The sequence below is a fragment of the Ictidomys tridecemlineatus genome, chromosome 2 (assembly GCF_052094955.1).
Source record: "Ictidomys tridecemlineatus isolate mIctTri1 chromosome 2, mIctTri1.hap1, whole genome shotgun sequence".
Classification (NCBI taxonomy): Eukaryota; Metazoa; Chordata; class Mammalia; order Rodentia; family Sciuridae; genus Ictidomys; species Ictidomys tridecemlineatus.
In genome coordinates this window covers 67788684-67804700 of record NC_135478.1, presented here as the reverse complement: position 1 = coordinate 67804700, position 16017 = coordinate 67788684, and the positions used below count along the sequence as shown (strand labels likewise).

Sequence of the window (16017 nt, the reverse complement as noted above, 5' to 3'; positions counted from 1 at the left end):
TCCCATAAGGATGCTAGATTCCTGATGATTTAATATAGGAAAATGTATTATTTATGTAATGCTGGCTAATTTGAGTTTTGAAAACTTTTTTCTCTTAATGATTTTTTAAAACATCTACTTATCCAGACAGTGGAAAAGAATTATGCTTTTGAGATACCTGATGTTCCCGAAAAATCTCAGTACTTGGAAGTTAGATATTCGGTAAGTTAAACAAAGAAAATTACCTGGTTTTGGTGAATGTCATTTTTTTTCTACTTTTGAACTTTCAACTAGCTTTCAATTAGGAGTACTGACAGAACTCCTCAAGCCCACAGTTCATTGAGGTGGACTTATAGTAATGAATAACTGGAATGGATAAAATTAATTTTAAGTACATAGTCTACAGGTTATACTGTCTTTCTCTGCTTTCAAGTATGCATCTTTAAACAAATAACTTGAAACAGCACAATTGTTTGTCAAGTGGAATGAATGCCACATGATGGAGTTGGACATCATTAGTCTGTTAAGTGTCTCTTTGAAGCAGTGGAAAGGTGAGAGAGGAGTGTCAGTAGCATCATTATAGTGCTGCTGTTGCTCTTGCTCCTGTGACAGGCAAGGTCGTTGCTGTAGGGTGTTAATTAACTAGACCTTAACCTCTTTTTACCTTTGTTCTAGTGTTTTGATCCCACAATGTTGGTAAAGGGAAACTTTTAAAAAATATTTTTGGCAGTGGTGATGAAAAGTACCATGGAAGCTTTTTCAATGAGTCCCACTCTGTTGCTTTCATTCTTCTAATGGAGTGGTACTTACTTGTCTATTCTTTATCAGTGAGGCATGTACAGCTTTGGACACAAATTCTCTCTTGGGGGAGCTTCTTGGCCTATTTTCTTCTAATGGGTGTCATCAAGATGCATTATTTTGTCATTGTGAATTGTTTTTGTTTCCTACTGTGAATTGTTTTAGATTTCATTTGTAGCAAATTACATTTCACATGTATCAAAGGGGTTTCTTCTGCAGCTTCATAGAGAAGCTTTTGTTTATTTCCAATATAGACTTGGAAAATGTGAAGTAATAGTTTTAAACAAAAAAGATTTTTTTTCCTTTTAGGCAGAAATACCACAGCTTCCTCAGGATTTGAAAGGAGAAACTTTTTCTCATGTATTTGGAACCAACACATCCAGCTTGGAACTGTTCTTGATGAACAGAAAGATCAAAGTACCTTGTTGGCTTGAAGTAAAAAATCCACGTAAGGAAAAATTTAGTCATAATGCTAAGTAGGTTGCTGATAAATGTGCTTTTTTTTTCCCCTAAAGGAAAGTTAAGGAATTGGTTTATATATTTTAGTGTGTTTATTTCCTTTTGTGTTTTTTCATCAAGATTTTCCTTGAATGATTGTAGTTATATTTGGAATCACTTTATCTCTGTAATGCCTGGCAGTTTAGTCTAGAAGGAGGCCTTAGCACAGGCAGGGTGCGTCCCATTATGCTGTTGTTTACATGTACTTCCCACCTGGCAGATAATGCCCAGCTGTTCTCCATAGTAAACTGCTGACCTTTGGAGGGGAGAAGAATCACATCCTAATGTGGATAGTACTTGTTTTGCCTATTACTTGATATTTTCTAGCACTTGTATCTGAGATACTCTTTTATCTTCATGAATCTCTTAAAAATGTTTTATGATTCCTCCATGGTAGTGCTTTGGGTTTTTTAAACCTATCTTGGGTCCTAGATTCTTTAGATCATTTTACAAAAAGCTTTGTTTGGATTTAAAAAAAAATTTTGTAACTGTAGATCGACAGCATACCTTTATTTTATTTGCTTATTTTTTGTATGTGGTGCTAAGGATCAAATGCTGTGCCTCACACATGCTAGGCAAGTGCTTTGCCACTGAGCCATAGCCTCAGCCCCGTTTGGACATTTTTTTCTCAAGAAAATGAACATAGGTACACACACATCCAGTAATGTGGCTTATTTTTAGTTAGATATTATGTCATTTTTAATAGAAGATAGGACTGAAGAATATCTCAGTTAATCACAGTTGTCATAATTATGGTACTTTTTCTTTTTAAGTTAACAAAAGCGATTGATGTGTTATATCTATTTTTTTCAGAGCTCTTGAACCAGCCAATCAGTTGGTGTAAATTTGAGGCCATGGCTTTGAAACCTGACCTGGTGAATGTAATTAAGGATATTGGTCCTCCTTCACTTGTGGTGATGTCTTTCAGCACGAAAACATTGCAAAATGCAAAGAACCATCAACATGAGGTAAAAAAAAGGACATATTTTGTATTTGTTCCTTAGGTGTAATACTTGGCCTGAACTTGTATAGCTTTACTGCAACAAAGTTGTTCTTGGAGGGGAAAGAATACTAATTTAGTACAAAACTTCATTTTGGAGAAGGAATTGAATTTGTTTCTTTGTCTGGTGCTGTGGATTTTTTCAAGGAGTTAAATTGCTGAAAATATTTTTTTTAATGTACACAGAGAATACAATGAACTCTACATCAATCACATATTCAGCAGTTAGCAAATTTTGTGACACCTGTTTTTCTCCCTTCTCTTTTTTCTCTTGAAGTATTTTAAAGTCAGTTTCAAACAGCATGTCATTTTAACGCTGTGTGCCTTTGTATACATCTCTTAAAATATGCACATTTTCTTATATACCATCTTTAGCAAGCCCAATAACAGTAACAGTGATTCCTCGATTTAGTCTGAAATCCCCAGCACATACTTAAATGACTTTGTTTCTCACAATGTCTTTTAACAGATGGTTTGAATCGGGATTTACACAAGATTCACAGATGGTGTTTAATTTTTGTGCCACTTTCATCTCTTTTTAAATGGTATAACTCCCACCCATTCCCCCCACTTTCTTTTCAATGACATTGAATGATTACAAGAATCACTGATAGTTGTCTCATATAATGTCCCATTTTCTGTCTGTATTTGTTTGCTCTGTTGTGGTATCATTGGACTTCTTCCTCTCTACCAGTGGTTGGCAAACAGTGGTCTGTGAGCCAAATTCAGCCCACTACCTGTTTTTGTAAATAAAGTTTCCTTGAAACACAGCATATCTTCAACTGTTTTTGCTCTACAACAGCAGAGTCAGTTAGTCATGACAGAGACCATGAGGCCTGCAAAGCCTAAAATACTTATTTTTTGGTCCTTTATAGAAACAGAGTGCCTACTCTTCCTCCATCCTTCATACATCCATATGCTATAAGTTATCTCTAAAGGATGAATTAGATTCAAGTTCAACTTTCTTAGCCAAAATACTTTATAGGTAGTAGAGTGTACTTCATATTGGAAGACACATAATGTCAGGTTAAGCTGCTATTAGTGAGGCTAAGATTGGTCAGTGGGCTCAAATGGTGATAACTGCTGTATATTTCTCCATCAGCTTTTCATCTAACCTTGCCACTACATGTGTTTTGGGCTGTTGTGCAGGGCTGTTGTGGTCTAATGCGTTGTGAGATGTTGAGCAGTGTCCGTGGCCTCTACCTGCTAGATGTGTGTACCCCCTCTCCCTTCTAGGTGTAACAGTCTAAAAATGGCTCCAAAATTGCCAAATATTCCTTAGAGGAAAATATGAGGGTACAGTTATCCCCAGTTGAGTATTACTGTTCTAATGCCTCCATGAATTAGTCATTTTACCTTAATTAGTTATTTCATTAAGAGTTTTAAAATGGTGGTTTTTACACATACACACACATACACACACACACACACACACACACACACACACATATGTGTATTCCCTATCTGTTGAATTCATTATTATTTTATTTTTGACATTATTATTTTGAAATGGGGTCTCACTATGTTGCCCAGGCTGGCCTTGAACTTCTGGGCTCAAGTGAGCCCCCTGCCTCAGTCTCTCAAGTAGCTGGAACCATAGGCGAGCACCAGTGTGGTCAGCTTGTTACATTTGATCCTTATGGTTTTCTTACTCTGATCAATGGGAGTTTGTGTTTGTTTCATTTTGACATAAATGGGGTATTTTTAAAAGAGGATTTTGGACAATATTTGCATTCTTTTAGTATGTGATTTCATCTTTATTTTTGGTAGTGCTGGAGACTGAATGAATGCAAGTGCTTGTGCATGCTGAGAGCATGCTCTACCACTGAGCTACAACCCAAACCCTGATCTTTAAATAATCATTTCTGTAGATGATTGGAGTTAATAGTTAAGTGTTTGGGAAAGGTTCAATAAGTCCTTAGTTAAAATTAAAAAAGTGTGTCCGTTCTCTTGTGCCCAGAGTTAGGTTTTCACAGACTATTTCCTAATAAAGTAAATAGGGCTCTGTGGAGAAATGGCTTAATGAAGGCAGGGAATGTTTAAGATAAATCTGGAACATCGTGTTATATCAGAAAGTAAGAATGATATTAAAATCTACTGAAGATATGTCAGAAGGACCTAGGAAACAACTTGCAGAGTATCCTACTGACAAAAGATGGGACAATGTGAGCACGATAAGAATAATTGCAATGGATGGAAACACTCAAATTTATGAGTTCATGATGATACTAACAACAATAACACTGCCACATTGCTCATTTATGAAGGATACTCGGGAACTAACTCATTCTTAAAACTGATAAATGAGGGAATCAAATCAAGCATTATCCTGACTTTCTGGAAAACATACTGTACCTCAGGCAACCAAATAATTGATGAAGTGAAGTTTCTGTTCTTAGAAGGTTTTCCGCTAATAAATAATGAAGGAAAAATGGAATAATACCACTTTCTAATCCCCAGTGAAATAATGGCTCTAGGCAATAATTGACAGTGGCTGCTAATTTCACTGAAATATAGAAAAACAGACATTATGTGTCTGTGCTTTCTGATAGAAGTAATCAGTAGCACCTCTAAAGTATTTTTGCCAAATAGTTGAACCTGGTTTTGATAAAGTCATTTGATCTAACTGTGAATTTATAGGCAGTACAGAAACAGAATGTGTTAAATGAAAGTGACCCTATTAGGATATAAGCAACAGAATCCATACCATGGAGCATTCTATAGGATAAACAACTCAGTTTCTTCAACAAATATAAATTGCAGGGAGATGATAAGTGGGGTAGGGTTGTACCTGTAGTTTTACATATCAGTAAGAATGCAGAATATATATTAGGTGTCTGATAAGTGATTTCCTCCTTCCTTTCTTTGCAGGTTATTGCTATAGCAGCTTTGGTTCATCACAATTTTGCATTAGATAAAGCACCCCCACAACCTCCCTTTCAGTCACACTTCTGTGGTATGTATTTTTTAAAGATACTTTGTTAAAGACTTGATTTGAGTTTTTTCTTAGACTTTCAAAAATTATTTTCAAGAATAAATAGTGCATACTGTTAAGGTTGTTTTTAGCTATGGAAACTAAGTTTTATTGTCCAGAGTTTTCTGTGCAATGAGGCAGGTGCCAAGGAATAAATGAATGTTCGCCTATTTGGGAGAGGTTATAGTAATATCAAATTGAAATTGAGTTGTACTACAATTCAATGTGTGAAACATCCACAGAATTCTGTGTGTTTAATGAGTCAGTCTCCAAGGAGCATTCTCATATAGTCCATGTTGAAAGCCAGTTAAATAAATTTTGTTTTAGCAAATTTATTTTGTTTTAGCAACACATTAGTTTTGCTAAACATAAAACAAAATTTATGATTACTGTGAAGTTTATCACTTAAGTAGGGGGAATACATGGAACAAAACACTGGTAATAGCTTGGTGAAAATGTGGAAGAAACTAGTCATTAGCTCATTTCAACAAGCCTTTATTCCCCTCTTTTGTATGTTACTGTGAGAACAGCTATTTTTATGGTGTAGAGGAGAAACTCTTTTCCAAGTTTGAGAAGTTTGAACTGAGTTACTTCATTGTAAACTGGTTGAGGCTTTGGTGGTGGTGGGATTTCCTTTGGGAGAGAATGTTATAATCATTCATTTTGACTTTGATGGATAGCAAAATTTGATCAAAGTTTTAACAATTGTAGGGATAGAGTTCTGTGTTTGGCGATTCATTTGAATCCCAACATGATCAATGAAAATACTTGAACCTTTTAACATTTTAGGGATGGGGGAATATTGATATCTAATTTCCAAATTTCTATTTGGAAACATGCATTGATGTCTACCTGAAATTAAAATAAAATGGGTTTTGGAATTTTTTTCCCCCTTCTTATAGTTGTGTCTAAACCGAAGGACTGTATTTTTCCATGTGCTTTCCTTGAAGTCATTAAGGAAAGGGTAAATAGCTAATTATTCCTTTTAAATATGAAGTATTTATTTGTTTGGAAAGAAAATAGGAGGATAGTATGCTCCATGAATTTTTTTCTGGGCCCTTAATAAAATGGCAGGGGAATAATAAAATGTACTGAGCTTTTCACAAAGCTAAATGTATTCAATATAAATAATTTTTTGGAGTGTACATTGTTTCTTTTTTTTCTTTCATCTCCTTTTTTTTAAAATTTGTTCTAATTAGTTATACATGACAGAATGCATTTTTTAAAGAATTTTTTTAGTTGTCAATGGACCTTTATTTATTGATACGTGGTGCTGAGAATCAAACCCAGTGCCTCATACATGCTAGGCAAGTGTTCTTCCACTGAACCACAACCTCAGCCTGACAGAATGCATTTTGACACATCATACATAAATGGAGTATAACTTCTCATTCTTCTGGTTGTACATGATATAGAATCACACTAGTTGTGTAATCATATATACACATAGGGTAATAATGTTTGATTAAAAGTTCACTTGTTAATGTCTTCACGTGACAAAATCAAATGCTGCAACCTTGTCAGGTTTCATGTATATTATTTTAATTGACTTGAGAAGTCCAACAGTTTGGGGGTAGGTTTAGGTTAGGCTATCATTTGTGACATGTCCTGAATTACCTATCCAAGTACAGTGACCTAGGAATTCTTGTAGAGTCAAACTGACATTTTTGTGACGTAGTTGTGGAATACATATAGTTTTCAATTTCTATTTTAAGAGATTTTTAATAAGAGCAGATTGAATACTTGATTTATATTCAGCAATCCAAGTGGAAGGCTTTTGTGTAAAGATAGATTTTATTTATATTTAAAATACTCATAATTTTTATATTTGTTTTTAATTTAGTTTCTTATTTATCTGTTCTTATACCATCATTTGAGAATAGTTTATACAATCCTTGGAATTTCTTTTCCTGATAAATACATCAACAGTGAAGTCTACCAGGGATTATATAGGAAATTAAGTAATGTTTTTGAAAGGTACTCTGATTTATATGCTTTCAAATGTGTCCAATGTACTAACATGTCTCTATGGAAGGACATTTCTGCTCTTGCTGTTGTTAGCACTTAAAATTTTGCTTTATTCTCATGCATATTACTAGAATGAGCTCCTCAGAGACTTTGTGCAATTATTATTGCAAAACCTAGAATCTAAATTTTCATTTCTGCATTTAGTTTTGAAATGGGGAGTTTCTTTTAACCCTAAGAAATCTTAATCCTGGTTAAACAAGAAGCCAAGGTATAATACTTTAAAGAGTTGGTGACTGGTATGTTTTTATTAACAGAATGTGAAGGTTGAGGTTGCTACAACAGAAAGAACACTGCTAGTTTTTTTCCTTGCAAAAGTTCACAAAATTGATCCTGATATCATTGTGGTAAGTAGCTTTTTGATCATGTTGCGGGGAAACTCTTCATTTCTTAGTTCTTTTCAGTGTGACTTTATTGGTTATTTTTATTGTTTATTTACTTTTGAGCTCCAAAGAATCTTTTCAGAGTGAAATGAATTGCTATACTAATTACAAATAGAAAGGGGAAAAACTCTAGCCTACTATAAGATAGGCTGTGTGTGTGTGTGTGTGTGTGTGTGTGTGTGTGTGTGTGTGTGGTGTGTGTGTGTGTTGCTCGGGATTGAATCCAGGGCTTTGTACATGCAAGGCAAGCACTTTACCAACTGAGCTATATCCCCAGCCCCCTAGGCTTTTTTTTCTAATATTAAAGCAACCCTTGAATTATTATTGAAGTTTAAAATACTCTAGTTATTTACAGTTGAGGAGACCAGCATATCAATTAGTAAATATACATAAGCTATTAGTATCTTTAAAATTTTTGCTTAATGACCCAGATGCATAGTGTCAACAGGAGTTAATTAATTCCCTTGATTTGGTGCAAATCAGAAAACTAAGTATTTTAGTTTTATGAGCCTAGTGGATCTCTATGACATTCCTTTGAGAGCTCATACTAGCATTTTTTTTTCTCTTGACAACTTCCCATGTTCCGACTAGATAGTGAGAGCTAATAATTCATTGTTTTGCCCCAGTTCGTAGAAGTTATAAAGCAAGATATTTACTTTTGTGTGTTTTTGGCCTTCCTTTATATGCTTCTTGATAGGAATTTTTCCTTTTGTCTTTTTTTCTGGGTCAATTGATCAGTCAAACTCTATTGTTTTATTTTTTGACAGAAAGTATAATAAACGCCTATATTTTAAATATGATATTAGTAATATGGTTATAATATATATTAGTGGTAGATGGACACAATACCTTTATTTTGTTTATTTATATGTGGTGCTGAGGATCAAACCCAGTTCCTCACATGCCAGGCAAGTGCTCTACCAATGAACCACACCCCCGCACCTATATATATATATATATATATATTTTTAGTGTTAGAAAAATTAATAAAAAACTGTTCTTATATTACAGCTTCTTTTTAATATATCTTTTAAAAATGTGTTCTTTTTAGATATACATGAGTAGGGTATTTTTGTTTGTTTGTATTTTAAGATAGGGTCTTGCTAAGTTGCTTAGGGCCTCACAAAGTTGTTGAGGCTGGCTTTGAACTCACAATCCTCCTGCCTCAGCCTTTTGAGCTGCTGGGATTACAGGCATATGCCACTGCATCTGGCAGTAGAGTGTATTTTGACATATTATACATACATGTAGTATAACTTAGTCTAATTGGTATCCCATTCTTGTGGTTGTACGTGATGTGGAGTTTCACTGGTGATGTATTCATATATGAACATAAGAAAGTTATGTCCTATTTATTCTACGATCTATTCCCAATCTTCTCCCTTCCCTTCATCCCCTTTGTCTAATACACTTAATTTCTATTCTTTCCTCCCCTTGTTGTGTGTTAGTATCCACATATCAGAAAGAACATTCAACATGTTTTTTTTGGGGATTGGCTTATTTCACTTAGTATGATAGTCTCTAGATCCATCTATTTACTGCCAAAAGTCATAAAGTAATGGTTATATTGAAGCCTTGCAAAAATGTTTGCCATATCCTTCAGGTTCATTTTTATTCTCAGATATCTTGTCTTGTAGTGGCAAAGCTACTGTCCAGAAAGCCTGCGGATTGTTAAAAATGTCTCTGCACCCACATCCCTTTGTTATTTCAGGACCCATATTTAAAGTGTGAAAAAATCTGTCCATAGTCCTCTGATGTTCTGGCTTAGCACTGGGCCCTCACCTAGTCTCTACTAACAGTAATTTGGTCCCCAGAGTGATGTTTTGGAGCACTATGATACCTGGCCTGACTTAGGATGTTAGAGCCAGGTCTGAGTGAGAAATTCGAATGTAAGATAGAGTCCTGACATGAGTTTGGGTCCCTGATCCCAGGCATGATAATTTGAAAATGATACATTCTTATAATCCTTTGGGACTTTAATTTAATAGACAAAACTGCCATAAATATATAATGGGGTATATTGTTTTTATGTGATGGTAAAGTACACATAACATAAAATTAACCATTTTGACTGCTTTTAAGTGTACAATTCAGGGATATTAGCTACATACATAATGTGCAGCCATTAACACCATCCATCTCTGTAATTCTTCATCTTCTGAAACTGAAATGGTACTAATTACCTCCTCGTTCCCCTAGCCCCTGGCAACCATCATTCTGCCTTCTGTCTCAATGATTTTGTATACTCCAAGTGGTAGTATATGTTTTTAATTAAAATTAGTATCAAGTAAATCTATTTATTGATAACAATTATTTTGAACCTCATCTAATTTTTAATTAAGTGAGTAATGTTATTCATGTGACAGAAATTGGGAATTATAGAAATGAAAAAATCTAGTTGCATTTTGAGTTATTTTTTATTCTATACAATTTTGTTTACTTCCTTTTACATTTTTTACTTGAACTATTCATTGGTATTATATATTTATTTTGTTGCATATTTATTAAGTATCTAATCAGTAGGGTTTGAACTCAGGTTTTAAAGAAGCCAAATGCAGTTCCTGAATTTTCTAAGAAGTTTTTTGCAAAGTCCTACAACACAAGCAGGTTTTTTGTTTTTAAGGAAGCAAAATTGAATTGTTTGAATACAGCTTTTAGTGATCATGTGAAAGTATGGGATGTTAAAATTTACATTTGCTTTTGAGATTGTGAGGCATGAGCTGCAAATTAAAAGAGATCATATGAACCTTGCATCAATTAGTATGAAATAAAGTTTATTCAAGCAATCTGCTTAGCAGCCTTGTTAATGTCAAGGCTAATGAATGCTGCTGATGAATAAATTCCTGAAGAAGAAAGGACCCCCAATCGGAGGTAAGCTCACGATGTCTTCAATTAGAGACCAGAAAAAGAAAGGGCAAAGAAATTCTGTGTGTTTGAAGGTAAATCATCTAATTTGCATTTGTTATAATGTTATTGGCTGCCTCCTTTTTCTGCCTAGGGTCATAATATGTATGGGTTTGAACTGGAAGTGCTACTGCAGCGAATAAATGTGTGCAAAGTTCCTCACTGGTCCAAGATAGGTTGTCTGAAGCGATTCACCATGCCAAAGCTTGGGGTAATGGTAGTTTTGAAAATCTTATTTCTTTTATTTGCCATTTTTTTATTGGGTACTTACCAAGAAAGCATTATACTTTTTTGAATAGGAATTGATTGTCTTATAGGAACTTCAGTACATTTTAACTTTGGTACCAAGTGTCTTTTCCTTGGAATCCAGCATTTTACTTGAAAAAGCCACTGGTCATTTTTAAAATCAATGATTGGAATCTAGAAATAGTAAAGAAAGACAGCACATACATATTACTTTTACTTCAGCATTCCTAAAGTGATAAGCCTTAGGGTAGGGTTGCAGGGTTCAGAATTCATTGAGTATTATCATTCAGGAAGATGGGAAGAATGAATGGAAGGGAGCTAATGTGAAATATAAGAAAGCAGTGAGCTATGTGCTTTCTCATGTAGTTAGCCTCTCATAGCAACTTCAATTTCATTTTGTAGACACTCACACAGGTCTAGTAGGGGAAGAACTGAGATTTGAACCCAGGTCAGTCTGACTCTTTTAAAGCCTATGTACTTTTTATTCTGCTTGCTTGCTTCAAATGTGGAGAGGTTTTGGTCCTCTTTGTATGAAGCACCTTCTTCCTAACCCTGATACTGTTCAGAGATTGAAGTCTTATTTTACTTAAAACTTACAAATAAAATCAGCATGATAAATAAAATCAGCATGATAAATAAAATCAGAGAACTTAGGAATCTGTCCCTTTTATAATGATCTTTTGAGGATTCTGCTGCTGTTCTGTGCTATCAGAGTTGGGACTCTTACTCTTCTTTTTCTGTTCATATCTTTAAGGTGAAGAGGTTATTATTACTTATTGTAAACATTTGCTTATCTAACCCCTTTTTCCCTTCATACTCCCTTCAGACTTTTCTGAATATGGAATCTTCTCAGTGAGGTATACCCCAACCAGTCTATACCTGTAGGTATAGTACCCCCAAATTCCTTATCCCTCCTACCCGACTCTACTTTTCCCCTTTGCCAGAAACTTATTAACTCCTAAAACTATATACTTTCTTATTTATGTTATTAATTTAATATATACAATAAAAATAAAGTCAGGATTCTTAGTTTTTTTTTTTACTTTGTTCACTGCCATATCCTTAGAATAGTGTCAATCAGATACATGGTAAATGTTCAAAAATTTTCATTGATAAATGGAAGAATGAGAATTTTATTTTTGTAATTTTGAGGTCAGCCTCAAAGTAGGATAGCATGGAATGTTCATGGGACTTGCTTTTTGTCCTCATCTTTGTAGGGCCGGAGTGGATTTGCTGAAAGAAATGCTACCTGTGGCCGAATGATCTGTGATGTGGAAATTTCAGCAAAAGGAATTGATTCATTGCAAAAGCTACCATTTGTCTGAACTTGTTCAACAGATTCTAAAAATGGAAAGGGTTGCAATTCCAATGGAAAATGTACAAAATTTGAACAGGTATGATCCCAGATTCTTTAGAATCTGTCTATCTTGAAATTAGCAATAGAAGGATGCCACTACTATCCTCAAGCTATAGGGACCTGTGCCATGGTACCATGGAGCAGAAAGTTGTCTTTATATCAGCACCACCATGTCCATTACTTCATAATTTGAACTAGTTTAATTCTTGAATTATTCTAATTTGATCTGTTTATGTCCATCTCCTTCACATGTTTTAACACTAGCTTGATATTTCCTATTGGTAATTTGGAAATTGATATGAATTTAGAGTTTGACACTTCTTTCACTTAATTTTTAAATATTTTTTAGTTGTTGATGTACCTTTATTTTTTATTTATTTATTTTCATGTGGTGCTGAGGATCGAACCCAGTGCCTCACATATGCTAGGCAAGTGCTCTGCCACTGAGCCACAACTCCAGCCCCATTCTTTCACATAATTAATGAGATATTTTGGAAATACAAAAAACTGAGCAATCACTAAGCCATTTAGAGATATTACTTGCTTGTTTTTAAAGTAAGGTTTCTGCTACTTCTCTAGCCATTTTTTCATGTTTTCCTACCTGTTTCTCCAGAGTTCTTGGACTGCTGCTCTCTTTTTACTTTGTATCCTCTCCAAGTAATCTCATTGTCTTGAAAATTTAAATACCATATGGGGGCTGATGCTCCTCACTGTGTTTATTCAGTTTTGACTTTTCCCCTACATTTCAGATTCATGTATTCACTTGATGTTTAATATGAACCTTTAGTTTGTTCAGAACTGAGCTCTGATTTTCTCCCATTGTCTTTCTGTAGTCTTCCCTTACTAAGTTAATGATACCTCTATTTTTTCATTACCATTGTAAGCCTTCAGTCATCTTCTCCCCTAAACCTCTGAGGCTTCCTTGGTTCCTCTCTCTGATATCCTACAGTAGATCCATTAGGTAATTCTATCAGCTCTTCTAAATATATCTAGATCTGACAACATCTTTTCACCTCCATTGACCCTACCCTGGTTTAGGCCACCATCCACTTCCCCCTGAATTGAAGCTGTCTTAGTCTGTTTTCTGTTGTTTATAATGCAGTACCACAGACTGGGAAAATTATAAAGAAAGGAGATTTATTTTGACTTATGGTTCTGAAGGTCTAAGCTTGAGGAGCTGCATCTAATTATGATATTCTTATTGTCAGAGTCCTGAGGTGGTACAGTGTATCACCTGGTGAGAGGCAGAGAGGGCATGTGTGTATCCTTAGCTTTCTTTTTTCTCTTCTTATAAAGCTACCTGCATTCAAACATGGGGGCTCAAAGCCCCCACTTTAAATACTTTAGTATTTAAGTTTCTACCCTCATAATATTTCACAGTGGGGATTAAATTTCAACATGAGTTTCAGAGCGATAAACCATATTCAAACTGTAGCACTGGGTCTTATATTGCCAGTCTCCGTGGTTTTGCTCTTGCTCCTTTGTGGTTTATTTTTAGTCCAGGACCAAGGTTATCTTGCTGAAATTAAAGTCAGGTCAAAATCTCCCATTGACTGTTCATTTGGAGTAAAACTGGTTTTTATTTTGGCTTATGAGGTCCTATGCACTGTATCTCTATGCTGTTGACTGTCTTCTGCTCTCACTATCATTCTCTCTCATTCAGCCATATTGATGTACTTCCAGGTCCTGAAACTACCATATATGAAGTAAGCATATATTGCATGTTTACTATGCACTAGGCACTGTCTATAACCAGCTCAGAGCATTGGAATGCTCTTCTGACTACCTGGATTGCTCTTCCCTCAGATACCTTTCCATAAGGCTTGCTCCTGTGTTAGTCAGCTTTCTATGCTGTAACAAAATTTCCTGAGAAGAGCAACTCAAGGGAAGATTTATTTTGGCTCACAATTTTAGAGGTTTCATCTGTAGTTGGTTGACTCTGTTGTTGCATTTAGGCTTGTGCGTTTAAGAATTGTTGGATTCAGTGCTTGCTTGGGGTAGTTGTTATATGATAATGAGTCTAAATGCAGAACATGGTGGGGAACACATGGGGAGGAGAGAGTGAAAGAGAAAGAGAAGTATACCCTCAAGGGTATCCCCCCACTAGGACCACTTCTTAAAATGTTTCTGCCACCTCCCAAACCCATCATGGATGAATCATGCTATAATCGTTATAATCCAGCTACCTCCCAAAGGCCCCACCTCTGAACAGTACTGTACTGGGGACTAAGCTTTCAACACATGAACTTTTGGGGCTCATTTCAGGTCTAAATCATAACACTTGTTCACCACTTCCAGGTCTTTATTTTCAATGAAGTTTTCTCTGGTTCTCTAACTAAAAGTTCAATCTCTGTTCTTGATATTTTATACTGTCTTTGGGGCTTAACTTTTTCTCTTTAACACTTTGCATTATGTAATATACTACATATTTAATTTATTTTTATTTTTTAAACTCTTGTCTTCCCCATGAGGATTTAAACTCCATGAGGATAGGACTTCCTGTCCATTTTGGGTATAGCCAGTGCATAGTAAACATGCAATATATGCTTGTTTCATAGAATGAATGAAAGGATTCAGTGATTTTCAGGTATGCAGTTATTAACACATATGATTTTTTTGTGGAATTTTTTTGTGCTTAGAGAAGGGCACTGGGATCAGTGGTATAAATGAATTCTAATTACATACCGACCTTCTTTTAAATTGTTTCCAAAGGCAAGGTGCTGTTGCTCTGAAGTTACTTACACCAAAAATTCCTTGTAAAATTTTATGAAGTTCTGATTATAGTTATTGTTTCTTTTAATTACTTGATTCTATTTCATTCTTACTTTTCTGTACAGTGAATTTTCTCATCTGTTGTACCTGTTGGAACACACCTGGAAAGATGTTCATTTTGCAGATCATGTGTGAGCTAAATGTTCTTCCATTAGCATTGCAGATCACTAACATCACTGGGAACATTATGGTAAATTTAACTTAGAAAGGGGGAAAAAGCATTTCCTGTTGGATTCGGTGCTTGCTTGGGGTAGTTGTTATATGATAATGAGTCTAAATGCATGCTTATAAAATGAGTAACTTGGATTCTGAAAGCTGGGCAACTTTTGTAAAAGGAAAAACTGGTTGGGAGAAGGGGAGGAATGCCAGGTGCAGTGTGCTGAAATTTGGGTGAACATAAGGATCATCTCTCTAACATCTGGATGTGTCTGGTGGAATGGTCCTTTTGGGAGTAAGGAAATAGCCAAGTTGTTAATAATTTAAGCTGTCTCTTTTATAATACTTAAAGAAAATGTTAGAAATAATTTACTACTTTCCCCCCAAAAAAACGCAGCCTTTATTTTAGTAGTAGTTTTGAAGGAGGTATCTTGATAAAATTAAAATTAACTAACTCAAAGTTGTTTTTGTTTGTTGTGATTTGGAGCTCAAATTGTAAAAAGAATTTCTATTTAATAGTCCAGGACACTGATGGGTGGATGATCTGAGAAACGAGTTCTTGTTGCTTCATGCATTTTATGAAAACAACTATATCGTGCCTGACAAGCAGATTTTCAGAAAGCCTCAGCAAAAACTGGTGGGTCCAAAATTATGTAGTATTTTGCTTTTCTTATTCCTCCTTTTTAATTACCTAGATAGCTTTTTTTTTTAATTGCTGCAATAATATCTGCCTCTAGAATAATCCCCTGTGTACTAGAAATCATGTCAAGTATGTCCAGTGGGTTTGTGTGGTTTCCTTCTCTACGTTTTTCTGTACAGACAAAATTATTTGTGAAATATGAAATTCTTAAAGGTGGAATTAGACCTTTTTGGTAGATAGCTACACATGGAAAATGTTTTGTCACTTAACCACTATCCAAAGCTT

At 35.0% G+C, this 16017-nt stretch overlaps 1 pseudogene across 1 annotated transcript in view; it reads left to right on the top strand.

The window, feature by feature from the left end:
- The window catches only part of LOC144375126 (DNA polymerase alpha catalytic subunit-like), a 79627-nt pseudogene that overhangs the window by 30266 nt on the left and 33344 nt on the right, over positions 1-16017 (top strand). Inside the window, exons 13-22 of the transcript XR_013434563.1 lie at positions 127-201; positions 1087-1225; positions 2089-2243; positions 5147-5231; positions 6152-6213; positions 7532-7621; positions 10656-10772; positions 12025-12201; positions 15002-15126; positions 15612-15729. The product of XR_013434563.1 is annotated as a DNA polymerase alpha catalytic subunit-like (transcript). The remainder of the gene's footprint in view (positions 1-126; positions 202-1086; positions 1226-2088; positions 2244-5146; positions 5232-6151; positions 6214-7531; positions 7622-10655; positions 10773-12024; positions 12202-15001; positions 15127-15611; positions 15730-16017) is intronic.